Source organism: Triturus cristatus, chromosome 2_1 (assembly GCF_964204655.1).
Source record: "Triturus cristatus chromosome 2_1, aTriCri1.1, whole genome shotgun sequence".
NCBI lineage: Eukaryota > Metazoa > Chordata > Amphibia > Caudata > Salamandridae > Triturus > Triturus cristatus.
This window is the reverse complement of record NC_140581.1, coordinates 549198542-549212355: the sequence shown is the minus strand read 5'-3', so window position 1 is coordinate 549212355 and position 13814 is coordinate 549198542.

The window sequence follows — 13814 nt, the reverse complement described above, 5'->3', positions numbered from 1 at the left end:
CAAATCATTGAATGCTGGGTTTTTCTACTTTTCAGGTGACCAAAGATAAGGTTTGCAGCCGTGGATCATGACCCCATATCAAAATCGCCAGACAGAAGGGCAAAAAAATACAAATTGTCTCTGAGCCAAACTCGAAATGTTGTGGGGTGAATGTTTGGGGTCCTACAGTCCTGTTTCCGTTGCCTTGTCAATTCAGTCGGAAGACTTCTGTATTCGCCTCCTATGGTCTGCAGGAATATTTTAGTCTTTGGAATTTTGCATAATATATGTCTTAAAACAAATGTGATATGGGACTATGAGACTGCAATCCTACCTGAACATGAAGAGGACAATGAATTGGGTGCAGATATGGAGCACACAAAGGCAGGTTATGTGAGACTGAATCAAAATGTTGCAAATTATTTTTCATAATCTTCGTAAAAACAATAGTCACTTAGCCATGATTTGTGCGTTGTAAAAATAAATTAATTTTCACACATCAAAAAATCTTCATGTTTGCATCATTTTTCATTAGCTTGAAAATGTTGGCTTAATTACTGTCACAGTCATCAAAAGGATGCGAAGACTTAGCAGACAAATATATGACATACCAAGGTATTTTATTTAGGCAATATTTTAAAGTCAGGAAAAATGTATGTGTGACATCAGATCCACTAACAAAAAATACTGTTTGGAATGGCCATACATATGAGCCAACATAAATAGATACAGCCGCGGCCGTCATGACTCACGGGTGAGGAGTTAGGGGGATCATGCTGGGGTTCTCACGGGGCTTAACCGGGGGGGTTAATTTAAAAATAAAATAAACGTACCTTCCTTGGTCCCGCGTCGTCTCTGCTCCTAAATTGCTCTCCTGCTGTCCTGCCTTCGGCAGAAACAGGAAGTAGACAGCCTCCCTTCCCTAAGCCAATCACAACACTGCAATGGCAGCATTGTGATTGGTCGGGACGCCGACCAGCCAGGCGCCTATGGGAAGGTAATTTTCTCCATGTATGGTGCATTGCAGCCTGCATGGAGAAAGGGCAGAGTGCACATGACTGGTTTCGTAGGCCCTAGAGGCCCGACCAAACAGTCAGGGCCCTCAGCAGTGGGCAAGTCACACCTCCCCTGCCCTAGAGCAGACCCGCCCGCCTCCAACCAAACACTTCTGCTTTCTCGCAGTGCGAGAAGCAGAAACATTAAATGGTGGTTTTACCATTTTATGTTTGTGCTTATCGCACAGCAAGAAAGCAGTGAGGCAACACTCCTCCACCCTTGTGGAGGAGCCGCCACTGAATACATGGCTCTCAATGCATGGATCCTAAAAAATATAATCCCATCACCATGACTGTTCAGCTGTTAATGGTTTACCATACAAGTACTGTTTGCATCATTTAACTCCACAATGTAAAATGACTGTTTAAAGACTGTAACTTTGTCAAAGGGTAAAATGTCTCAAAATTAAGTCCCCATGTGGCCTATCAAACATATGAGACTCATAGAAAATCATGTCCCACGCAGATTGAGATATGTAACAACCAGCTATGTACTATAGCAATTATCACAAAGATATTAGAGGCCACATTTATGAGAAGTGTCCCATCGCTGCGACAAAGCAGCGATGTGACACTTCTCAGTGCGCCCTCCTTGCGACACCATCGATGAGTCATATTTACTGTATGACGCATCATGTCGCAAGGAATGACAGATACGTCAGTATTACTGACATATCTGTCGGCGCAAAACTGACGCATTGCTGGAGTTGTGTCGGAAGCGTGACGCAACTCCAGCAATGCAGGGGGAGGGCTCTGATTATAGCACTCTGTCAACCTTATGCCTGCTATGAGGCAGGCGTAAGGATTGGACGCAGTGTTGTCCTAGAAGTGGCACACTGAAATCTTATAGATTTCAATGCGCCACTTCTACGAGGCTTTGATGCGGGGCAATATCCACCCTGCATACATTATACCAGGCGCAGGTATATTGTAGCGCAGGGCTTTACAAAGTGACGCATCTCTCTAGTTGCGTCAGTTCGTAAATATGGACCAACATGGCGCATTATTTACGCCACTGCAGCATCACAAAAAGTGACACAACTGCGGCGTAAATGTGATGCAAGGGCTCATAAATAAGCCCCCAGATGAGAAGGCCTATCACCCAATGAGTAATGTAGATGTGTGTGTATCCATCTATACATATCCATGTTGAATATGATCATGTAATGGATACAACACTAAGGTATGAGGGCAATGTATAGTCTAAATTCTACACTAGTGATGGATTACTCATCATATTTACTTAAAAAGCAAAAGTTCCACCACAGCTGTATCTTGCAAAGACACTAATAATCGGTGAAATCAGAAGAAGACAAACATGTACATGTGCAAAATTATATATACACCATGTTGTGCATACCAACTGACTCACAATCAATGGATATAATTGGTTATCACACTAAACTAAAAACGTTGAGACACAAGCAGTGGTATGACATGTAATCCCGAGTGATGAGAAAGTTTGGGAACTCAGAAGAACAACTTAGTCGTCAGTCTGGCAACCAGTCACATTTGAAGAACTTACATTAACCACCATACAGGTACATCATCAGCAGTAGGACTACTTATGACTAACAGTCCTGAATTATGTATGAGTGCAAAGGAATCTGACGTCAAATTAATGAAGTTATCAAAGTCAATTACTCATCTTAATTCTATTTTATGGCTCATAGACGTTCACATCAATCTATGTTGTGTAATACCATAGGCCTCGGTTGAACTATCCATTGAGACATGTTGATGTCACACAATTCATGATGTTCAGTTAATACTTGGACAATACACAGGAGCAAAGGGACTTATCTGTAAGCCCTCAACATAGAAAGACTGTTGTGAAGTCCATTTGAGCTGAAGGCGGATGATGTCAAATTTACAGTGGGGGCCGGATTTAGGGCAGTGCTACCGGTGCGGCTGCACTGGGCGCTGACCTGGCTGGAGAGCATTGATCTCAGTGATAAGCATTACTTAATATTTAAAAGCACCTATTGCAGAGTTCCCTGGGTGTCCAGATTTCAGGCAGCAATAAAAATGTCAAGATAACTCTTGTGATTAATGTTCCTGCTAGAGAGAGAGATCAAAGTTTTGTCTAGTGGCAGTTTTGACTCACCATAAAGTTGCACCGAGGGATAATGACTGCTGCAAAGAACATATCACAAAACTAAATGAGGTTTGTCAAACCAAGCCAAGGCACCTTGCGTGTTCCTGAGTGGTTTCAAGAAACTAGAGGAACCCAAGTCTGTACAAAACACAGACTTGTGTTACTCAGCAGCAGAGAGGTGTGTCAAAGGTGGATTGTGTCAGTTGCCATGTTTCCACCCATAGATCAGGACCCATCACCAGAATGGCAAATATTGCTAGACCATGGAATGCATCCCAGTTGTACGGCTCTTTACCAGAGGTGCATGAGAGAAACATACTGCATTCTCTCCACCTTCTTTGCACTTTCTAAGTCCCCTGCATTCAGAAGCACACCTACAAATGGGAACATGATTCAGAAGATTGTGTATGCACGGGAAAGTGTAGCTTCCTGCACCAAAAATAACCGGTCTGCAAGCCAGGCACCCTTGCAACATGATAGATATCAGATCCACTAACAACAAATACTGTTTGGAATGGCCATACATATGAGCCAACATAAATAGATACAGCCGCGGCCGGCATGCCTCATGGCGGGGAGGGGTTAGGGGGATCATGCTGGGGTTCTCACGGGGCTTAGCCGGGGGGGATTAATTTAAAAATAAAATAAACGTACCTTCCTGGGTCCTGCGTCGTCTGTGCTCCTGAATTGCTCTCCTGCTGTCCTGCCTTTGGCAGGAACAGGTAGTAGACAGCCTCCCTTCCCTAAGCCAATCACAACACTGCAATGGGAGCGTTGTGATTGGTCGGGACGCCGACCAGCCAGGCGCCTATGGGAAGGTCATTTTCTCCATGTATGGTGCATTGCAGCCTACATGGAGAAAGGGCAGAGGGCACATGACTGGTTTCGTAGGCCCAAGAGGCCCGACCAAACAGTCAGGGTCCTCAGCAGTGGGCAAGTCACACCTCCCCTGCCCTAGAGCAGACCCTCCCGCCCCCAACCAAACACTTCTGCTTTCTCGCAGTGCGAGAAGCAGAAACATTAAATGGTGGTTTTGACATTTTATGGTTGTGCTTATCGCACTGCAAGAAAGCAGTGAGGCGACGCTCCTCCACCCTTGTGGAGGAGCCGCCACTGAATACATGGCCCTCAATGTATGGATCCTAAAAAATATAATCCCATCACCATGACTGTTCAGCTGTCAACGGTTCACCATACAAGTACTGTTTGCATCATTTAACTCCACAATGTAAAATGACTGTTTAAAGACTGTAACTTTGTCAAAGGGTAAAATGTCTCAAAATTAAGTCCCCATGTGGCCTATCAAACATATGAGACTCATAGAAAATCATGTCCCACTCAGATTGAGATGTGTAACAACCAGCTATGTACTATAGCAATTATCACAAAGATATTAGAGGCCACATTTATGAGAAGTGTCCCATCGCTGCGACAAAGCAGCGATGTGACACTTCTCAGTGCGCCCTCCTTGCGACACCATCGATGAGTCATATTTACTGTATGACGCATCATGTCGCAAGGAATGACAGATTCGTCAGTATTACTGACATATCTGTCGGCGCAAAACTGATGCATTGCTGGAGTTGTGTCGGAAGCGTGATGCAAATCCAGCAATGCAGGGGGAGGGCTCTGATTATAGCACTCTGTCAACCTTATGCCTGCTATGAGGCAGGCGTAAGGATTGGACGCAGTGTCGTCCTAGAAGTGGCACACTGAAATCTTATAGATTTCAATGCGCCACTTCTACGAGGCTTTGATGCAGGGCAATATCCACCCTGCATACATTATACCAGGCGCAGGTATAATGTAGCGCAGGGCTTTACAAAGTGACGCATCTGTCTAGTTGCGTCAGTTCGTAAATATGGACCAACATGGCGCATTACTTACGCCACTGCAGCATCACAAAAAGTGACACAACTGCGGCGTAAATGTGATGCAAGGGCTCATAAATAAGCTCCCAGATGAGAAGGCCTATCACCCAATGAGTAATGTAGATGTGTGTGTATCCATCTATACATATCCATGTTGAATATGATCATGTAATGGCTACAACACTAAGGTATGAGGGCAATGTATAGTCTAAATTCTACACTAGTGATGGATTACTCATCATATTTACTAAAAATCAAAAGTTCCACTACAGCTGTATCTTGCAAAGACACTAATAATCGGTGAAATCAGAAGAAGACAAACATGTACATGTGCAAAGTTATACATACACCATGTTGTGCATACCAACTGACTCACAATCAATGGATATCATTGGTTATCACACTGAACTAAAAACGTTGAGAAACAAGCAGTGGTATGACATGTAATCCAGAGTGATGAGAAAGTTTGGGAACTCAGAAGAACATCTTAGTCGTCAGTCTGGCAACCAGTCACATTTGAAGAACTTACATTAACCACCATACAGGTACATCATCAGCAGTAGGACTACTTATGACTAACAGTCCTGAATTATGTATGAGTGCAAAGGAATCTGATGTCAAATTAATGAAGTTATCAAAGTCAATTACTCATCTTAATTCTATTTTATGGCTCATAGACGTTCACATCAATCTATGTTGTGTAATACCATAGGCCTCAGTTGAACTATCCATTGAGACATGTTGTTGTCACACAATTCATGATGTCCAGTTAATACTTGGACAATACAGATGAGCAAAGGGACTTATCTGTAAGCCCTCAACATAGAAAGACTGTTGTGAAGTCCATTTGAGCTGAAAGCGGATGATGTCAAACTTACAGTGGGGGCCGGATTTAGGGCAGTGCTACCGGTGCGGCTGCACTGGGCGCTGACCTGGCTGGAGAGCATTGATCTCAGTGATAAGCATTACTTAATATTTAAAAGCACCTATTGCAGAGTTCCCTGGGTGTCCAGATTTCAGGCAGCAATAAAAATGTCAAGATAGCTCTTGTGATTAATGTTCCTGCTAGAGAGAGAGATCAAAGTTTTGTCTAGTGGCAGTTTTGACTCACCATAAAGTTGCACCGAGGGATAATGACTGCTGCAAAGAACATATCACAAAACTTTGGGCCTCATGTAGGTAGCGAAATACCGGTCGGTAACGGCCGATTTTCGGTAAATATGCCGTTACCGACCGGTATTCAGACAAGTGAGATGTAGGAGTCCAAAAACCACTTTTCGGTAAATATGAGGCGGTAAATACCGATTCATAGTTACCGAATTCCAAAATACCGATTCATGTTTACCGAATACATAATTAACGAATCGGTAAATATGAAGTGGTAAATATGAAGTGGTAAAAATTTAAAATGACATGTAGGAGCAGGCGGTAATTAAGAAATCCAGGAAAATCGGTAAATAAGAGTCGGTAATTAACACGGATTGAAAGCAGGTGGTAACCATCAACAATGCACATAAGCAATCCCAAAATGCAACAGCGTGGACAACATGGCCGCCATGTACGTCATTGCAAGGCGCCTACGTCTACAGGCAGCAGGACTGAGGGTGTGGCGACGGGAGGAACAAATCTACAGACAGCGCATCACACTACTACAGCTGACTGATGCAGAGATACATGAGAGGTACAGGCTACACCCCGAAACCATCATGGACCTGATAAGGGACCTGCACCCACTCCTGGACCAGCCAACAAGAAGGGCGCATGCCATACCACCACATGTGCAGGTGCTCTGCAGCCTACATCTACTGGCATCCGGCAGTTATCAGGTGGTGATAGCTGCGGTGGGTGGTGTATCCCAGAGTTGCCTGTCCCGTTTCTTCAGGAAGTTCCTGGATGCCATGATGCAGAGAATGCACCACTACATAAGCTTCCCAAACACACAGGCTGCACTGCAGAAAACAAAAACAGACTTTTATCACATGGCACAGTTCCCCCATGTCATCGGCTGTATTGATGGTACACACATCCCAATCTGTCCACCAGCTGATACAGAGCACATCTACAGGAACAGGAAGTCCACCCACTCCATCAATGTGCAGGTGATCTGTGATGCAGGGAACATCATCACAGATATTGTTGCAAAGTTTCCTGGGAGCACCCACGACTCTTACATCTTCCAGAATAGTGGGATCTACACACGACTGAGTGCCGGAGAATTCGGAGAGGGATACCTGCTGGGTAAGTAACAGTGACGCCCCTTGAAACCTGCAAATCAGAGTGTATAGAGGCATGTAACTGATGGTTCCCTCTTACTCATCCAGGCGACAGTGCATATGCATGCCGTTCATTCATCCTCACTCCCTACCTACACCCAGCAACCCAGAGTGAGAGACGATACAACGTGGCCCACAAAACAACACGCAATGTGGTGGAGCGCACGTTTGGACTACTGAAGAGCAGGTTCCGCTGCCTGCACAAGAGCGGAGGCGCACGCCAGTACAAACCCATCACCTGCTGCAAGATTATTGCCACTTGTGCAATGCTGCACAACCTTGCCACGAAAAAAGGTACAGATGTGGAACTAACATATGTTGAGGACAACGAGGATGAGTCAGGCCAGCCAGAGGGCAGCGCAGCTAGAGTGCCAACTGCAATCGATGGGAGAGAGAGACGGGCAGAGATCACATGCAACTATTTCTGAGTAAGTGAGGGGACACAGCGAGTTGTGAGAAGTCATGACGTAGTTTAATGTGGCACCACGCCATGAACACATGAACAGGCCAATCTGGCAATATACCATCTATACAAGGAGTATGTCCAGGGTTACGTCACCCAATGGGAAGTGGCTGAGCAGGGCCACATCAATGTTTGCGCATACGCGCTGCAGTGGTGGATTGCACGGCCTGTGCATCCTCACTAGAGCCAACCCCAAGCCGCCTGCTGCTCCTGCGTGCTTCTGGGACGGGGGGTGTGATGCTGCTGCTGGTGTCGATGCGCTCCGCAGCATCCCCTGCAGCAGTTGTCGACGCCTGACTAGTCAATAGCACCCCTAGTGCACTTGTCACCTGCACCATCCCCCGAGACAGGTCGCTGCAGCACTGTGTTAGGCCCTCCTGCATCGTCACAGAGCGCCGGCAAAGTAGGGAAGTCGCAGTTGCCAGACGGTTGAGTGCCCTGCTGGTAGTGTCCCTTCTCTGGCGTTCCCGGCGCCGTGCTTCGATGTCAGCATCTAATTTGCTGCACAACTGCTGGATTGACTGGGACATGTCCCGAATGCCCGCAGCCATGCCGCCAATGTTTGTGTCCATGTTGACTAAGCTTGTCTTCATCACCCGCATGTGCCTCTGGACTGACATAACTGCCTTTGATTGCAGGCGCTGTTGCTTCAACATTTGGCCCTCGAGCCCCAAGAAGACACCATGGCCGTCAGTGGGTGCTGGTGGACTCTGGACACGCGACCTGCGGCGCCCTCTTGCTCCCGTCTGTGCTGCCTGTGAGGTGTGGGGCACAGTGGGATGGCTCCCTTCCTGGTGCCCGGTGCGGTCTTCTGGGCCCATGCTGTCGTCTGACGAGGTGTCGAAGGCTCGTAGCCTGGCTGCTGGACGCCTCCTCATTCTCACACCTGCAAGCGGAGATGTGGCCGGTGATTCGAACATGAGTGGCGATGCTGGCTGTGGTTGTGGTGATGCTGGCTCTCGGTGAGGTGATGCTGGCTCTGTGTGCGGCGAGGCTGGCTGTGTTGGTGGTGCGGCTGCCAGTGGGCCTGCTCCCTGGTCTGAACTCGTGCTGGCTAGAGGTGATTTTTGTGGCAGGTGTGCCGTCTCCCCTGCAGCATGCCCTGTACTGCATGATGTCACATCTGTGGACAGAAAAACAACATTGGCTCAGTGTCCCCGAAGGGCTGCATTGCAAGCGTCACAATAAATCATTTCACATTCCAATCTGTCCTCTGTCTCCTTGTGCCTCGAGTGCGTGACATGCCCTGTTGCCCTGTGACATTTACGTCATGGTTAGTGTTGCCCTGACTACATCTCCCGGAATGCATTGCCTGTCTGCACTGACACGTGTGGACTGCAGTGTGATTCTCGTTTCACAATGGGGGATGTGGGATAGGGGTAGGGGGGGCTACATTGCTGTGCTTTCGTCTTACCTTGGTGTGTTGCGGCTCTGGCAGAGCTGTCGGCGTCCCCAAGACCCACGACGCTCTCTTGCTCGATTGTGGCCGCCACCAGCTCCTCCAGTTCGGTGAGGGCAGGTGCCCTGTTGGTTCCACCTCCGGTCTGGCTGGCCTCCTTCTGGATGTCGCCCATCTTCCTCTTGGTCACAATCCTCAGGTCATACCAGCGCTTTTTGAGGACCTCAATGTCCCTGTGGGTCACTCCCACAGCATTGACCTGCGCCTGGATGGCCAGCCATATGTTGCGCTTTTCGGCCTCAGGCACTTGCAGGGATTGCCTCCCAAACAGCTTCTGGTGCTGCTTCACCACCTCCTCCACCAGCACCTGGAGTTCCTTGGGGCTGAATTTGAGCTTCCTCCTCCTTTCCCCTCCGTCTTTCTGTGTTCTCTGGCTGGACATGCTGTTCGTTTCCCGCTCGCACATGCAACTGCTCCCTGCCTCTCCTCTGCACTCCAAGCCTCTCCAGGGTCGGCTAATTATGTACACCTGCCTGGGTGTGGCCACGTCGGCTAATTGTGTACACCTGCCTGGGTGTGGGCAGTTCCTGGTTGGGTGGGCTGTCGTTGCACAGGATTAGCTGTTTCGTCAAGTCATGTGATGTTATTTACCGAATCCGTACATACCGATTCGGTATTTTCCGATTCGGTGGATACCACCTCGGTATTTTCCGAATCGGTAGATACCACCTCGGTATTTTCCGATTCGGTAATTATCACCTCGGTATTTACCGATTCGGTGAATTCCGATTCGTATTTACCGAATGTTACCGAATCGGTAACTGTTACCGAATTTTTACCTACATATAACTTACCGATTCTAATTTACCGATTCGGTACGGCTCGGTATTTAAGAACCGGTAAAATTTATTTACCTACATGAGGCCCTAAATGAGGTTTTTCAAACCAAGCCAAGGCACCTTGTGTGTTCCTGAGTGGCTTCAAGAAACTAGAGGAACCCAAGTCTGTACAAAACACAGACTTGTGTTACTCAGCAGCAGAGAGGTGTGTCAAAGGTGGATTGTGTCAGTTGCCATGTTTCCACCCATAGATCAGGACCATCACCAGAATGGCAAATATTGCTAGACCATGGAATGCATCCCAGTTGTACGGCTCTTTACCAGAGGTGCATGAGAGAAACATACTGCATTCTCTCCACCTTCTTTGCACTTTCTAAGTCCCCTGCATTCAGAAGCACACCTACAAATGGGAACATGCCTCAGAAGATTGTGTATGCACAGGAAAGTGTAGCTTCCTGCACCAAAAATAACCTGTCTGCAAGCCAGGCACCCTTGCAACATGATAGAAGGGTGGCTGTGTTGGTGCAAGGTAAATAAAACTGTACCAGCCCTAAGAAAAAACAGGCATGCTACATATAAGGAGGTTTTAGGCACATTCCAGCCCTTTTCCTTTCACACACAGTAGGCTGCCAAGGTGCTTTGCTGTGTTGTGTTGCATTTTTGTATCAAACATATGGCTCTTTCTGTGCATTACTGTGCCTACGTGTTGTGTTTGTTGTCTGTAATTTCCTCAGTATTGTTGGGTGTTTGTTTATTTTGGGGTAGTATTTACTTAGGTATAGTTAGGGATTTGAGGGGTGTGTATTTTTGTTTGGGTAATTAGAGATAGGGCTTGTGCCATTGGGGCTATTTCTGAGAAGGGGAGAGGATGCAATTTTACAGAGGGAGAAGTAGGTACACTGATTTGGCTGATCATGCACTACTTGCCACGGAAGCTTCCTGCAGGAAGAAGGGTCAGCCAAGTACACAGACCAAAGGACCAGAAGGATCGATGGGAGCATGTGTGGTGGCACATGCCAAAGGTGGCCCATGAAGGGTGCTCGGTGTCTCAGCTGAAATAAAACGAGGCTAATGTGCCAGACATGCTGGGTTTGGAGATCGAAGGCCCCGTAGGTATGTTTTAATTTACCATCAGCATATAGTAATGCAGATAACTTAGTTCTGTTCTTTTCCACGTGTCACTTGCGCCGTCATTTTTCATGTCACGAGCACAACGTGCACCTATTTTCTTTGGGTTGCCTTCGCAATTCATGCCCAAAGTGCTGATATAACTGTATTGTATAAACTGCCATACCAAATACATGATGCCATGAGCACTTCTGAACAAAATAACATAAGTCTCCCTTCTTCCTTCGGGTAATGTCATGTACATACATGTATATTTGCCTTTTTTAGGTCTCGCTTAGGCAGCGCATTCGCTGTCTCGTTGAGACATGCAGTATATGCTTTAGTGGGGGAGTCCCCGTCTCCATTTTCCTATTTGTTTTTGAGTGTGTCTTTCAAAATGTCCTACTTGCTATTGGGTAAGCGTGCTGTATGTCCCTCCTTTTTCCCTGTTGGGCACGCCTATGGCTATTTGCCCCTTTCCTGGTATGAATGCATTTTTGGGGGTTTGTTGTTTATCGGGGATCTCTTTTTTAGGTCTCGCCTAGCGTTGCAGCGCATGCGCTGCCCACTTTGCGAGGCATGCAGTATACACTATAGCAGGGAAGCTTCATGGAAGCTCCGCCCACTCTGTGCCCATCTTTTTGATAGTCTTAGGTCCTAAATGCTGCCTTCCCATTGGTTCTAGCCTTGTTAGTCCCGCCTTATGACAAGCAGGTCGCCATTTGTGTCCTTCCATGGGTACTGGCCCCTTCACTGCACATCCTACTTTTCTCCCCCTCCCTTGCCCTCCCCCCCTCTCCCGCAGTCCCATGCCTTCTCGATGGCCCCTCCACCCCCTACCCCTGCCCCCCGTCATGCTCGTCACCCGCACGTATTGCAGGAAATCACTTAATTTATTTCTGGTTGAAAAAGTGTGCAAGGAACGCTCCAGTAGTCTGATAGAACATTGCTGGGCATTGGTAGAAAACCATAATTTAAACAAACGATTAACCAGTTGCCGCTCAGCCTCTCCGAATCAGGAATACTTCAACTTTATTTCCGGTTGGAAAAGTGTGCAAGGAACGCTCCAGTAGTCTGATAGAACATCGCTGGGCATTGATGGAAAAACATAGTTTAAACAAAAGATTAACCTTTTTCCTCACCTTATTATTGTCTTATAAGGTGTTCAAAGATGGCTACCAGTTTAACTTCCTGTCACTTGTCGGCTTCCTAGTGGCATCTCACCCGCACTCCTACCCATACTTCCTGTCGGTAGGGCAAGGAGGGGAAGTGACGTGCCTGCTGCATGGGACTAGGAGAGAGAGGTCAGAATTGGAGAGGAGGAGATAGCTAAGGAGGGGTAGGCGTCTCGGATACAGAAACACAACAGAGATCAGCTCACCCGAATTTGCTCTGCTCTAGTGAGTTCCGATCTAATCATGGCTTCCCAGAACATGGACCCCGCCGCTGCCATCAACTCCACCACCGCCCGCAAGGGAACCGAGCCTGGGTCCAGCGCCGCAAGCAGGGGCTCCGTCGGCAAAAGGTAAAAGGAGCTGGGGGTATAGCAGTGGAAGTTTCTGTCCATGGTTTCTGGTGTGCTGAGTGAGAGTCCTGTAAGTGGGGACTATGTTAAGGGCTGTAAGGAGGGGCTAGGTTGAGCTTGCCGCAGTACTTCAAATGGAAAAATAGAAGTGCAGGTACTCTATACCAGAGTACCTGCTCGTTTCAGTTCTCTCCAATTAAAAGTATTGCGTTTCTCTTGAGAAGTGCCGGTACACTCTCTCTCACAATAAACAAAAAGTGCCGGTACTCCGTACCGGACAGTACTGGCTCATTTTAAAGCACCGGCTGTAAGTAAAGGGTCGGCTGTGACTCACCCATGTCAGAGGTTGTATTATATCATACATATCTACAGTTGGACTGCTACTGAGTTTGTGTGGCGAAGTGTGAGTCCTGGTTATATAGTGGTGGGATGTTTTCGGAGTTTGCGTGGACATGAGTGACTGAAGAACGAGGGGATGCTATAAAACTGTAAAGTTGCGTGGTACTCAGGGGAGCGCGAAGCAGATTTGACCAAGAGTTACCAAAGAGGTAGAGGCCAAGAAACTGCAAAGATGTGACTGGGGAGTAGGGTGTTGGGTCGTTGTCCATTGTGAGGGCAGTGGGAATGTTGCACTAAACTCTCATCTGAGGTGTTGATACTCCGCAAGTTCTAGAGAAGAGGTAAATTTTATTCCTGTTTCTCAGTATTTTTGGGGGTAGGAGATGGGCTTTCTGAAAGCTGGAGATTTGTTTTTGATTGTATTTAAAGGCATTCATAAAAAGTATTACACGTTTAATTCTAAATAGGTCCTGGGCAGTTACTGTAGAATTTTGGAGCCTTTATTTCTGCCTGTTTCCAGCAGACAGCGACAGCCTGTAGAAATGTTCAAAGAGTAAGTAACAATGACTAGGACAAAGTACAAGGAGTTACGGGGGCAGCTAGCAGCACAGGCTCACTCTTTGAAGTATTCACTTATGACAACGGTTACTCCCCTGAGGTTGTTGGTGTGGGGCGGGCCTAGGCAGCTTGATTATAAGTGTGTTTGAGTATGCTGCCCAGCTGGAGTTACTCAGTCATCTAGTTGTGGGATTGTTCTGCCACCTGTAATTTAAAGTGAAACACGGACGCAGAATGACTCTACGTGGCACTGGATGATGGAGAGACCCCCCTAGCAGTGTCCGGAAACCTAGAAACCCCACCAGTGG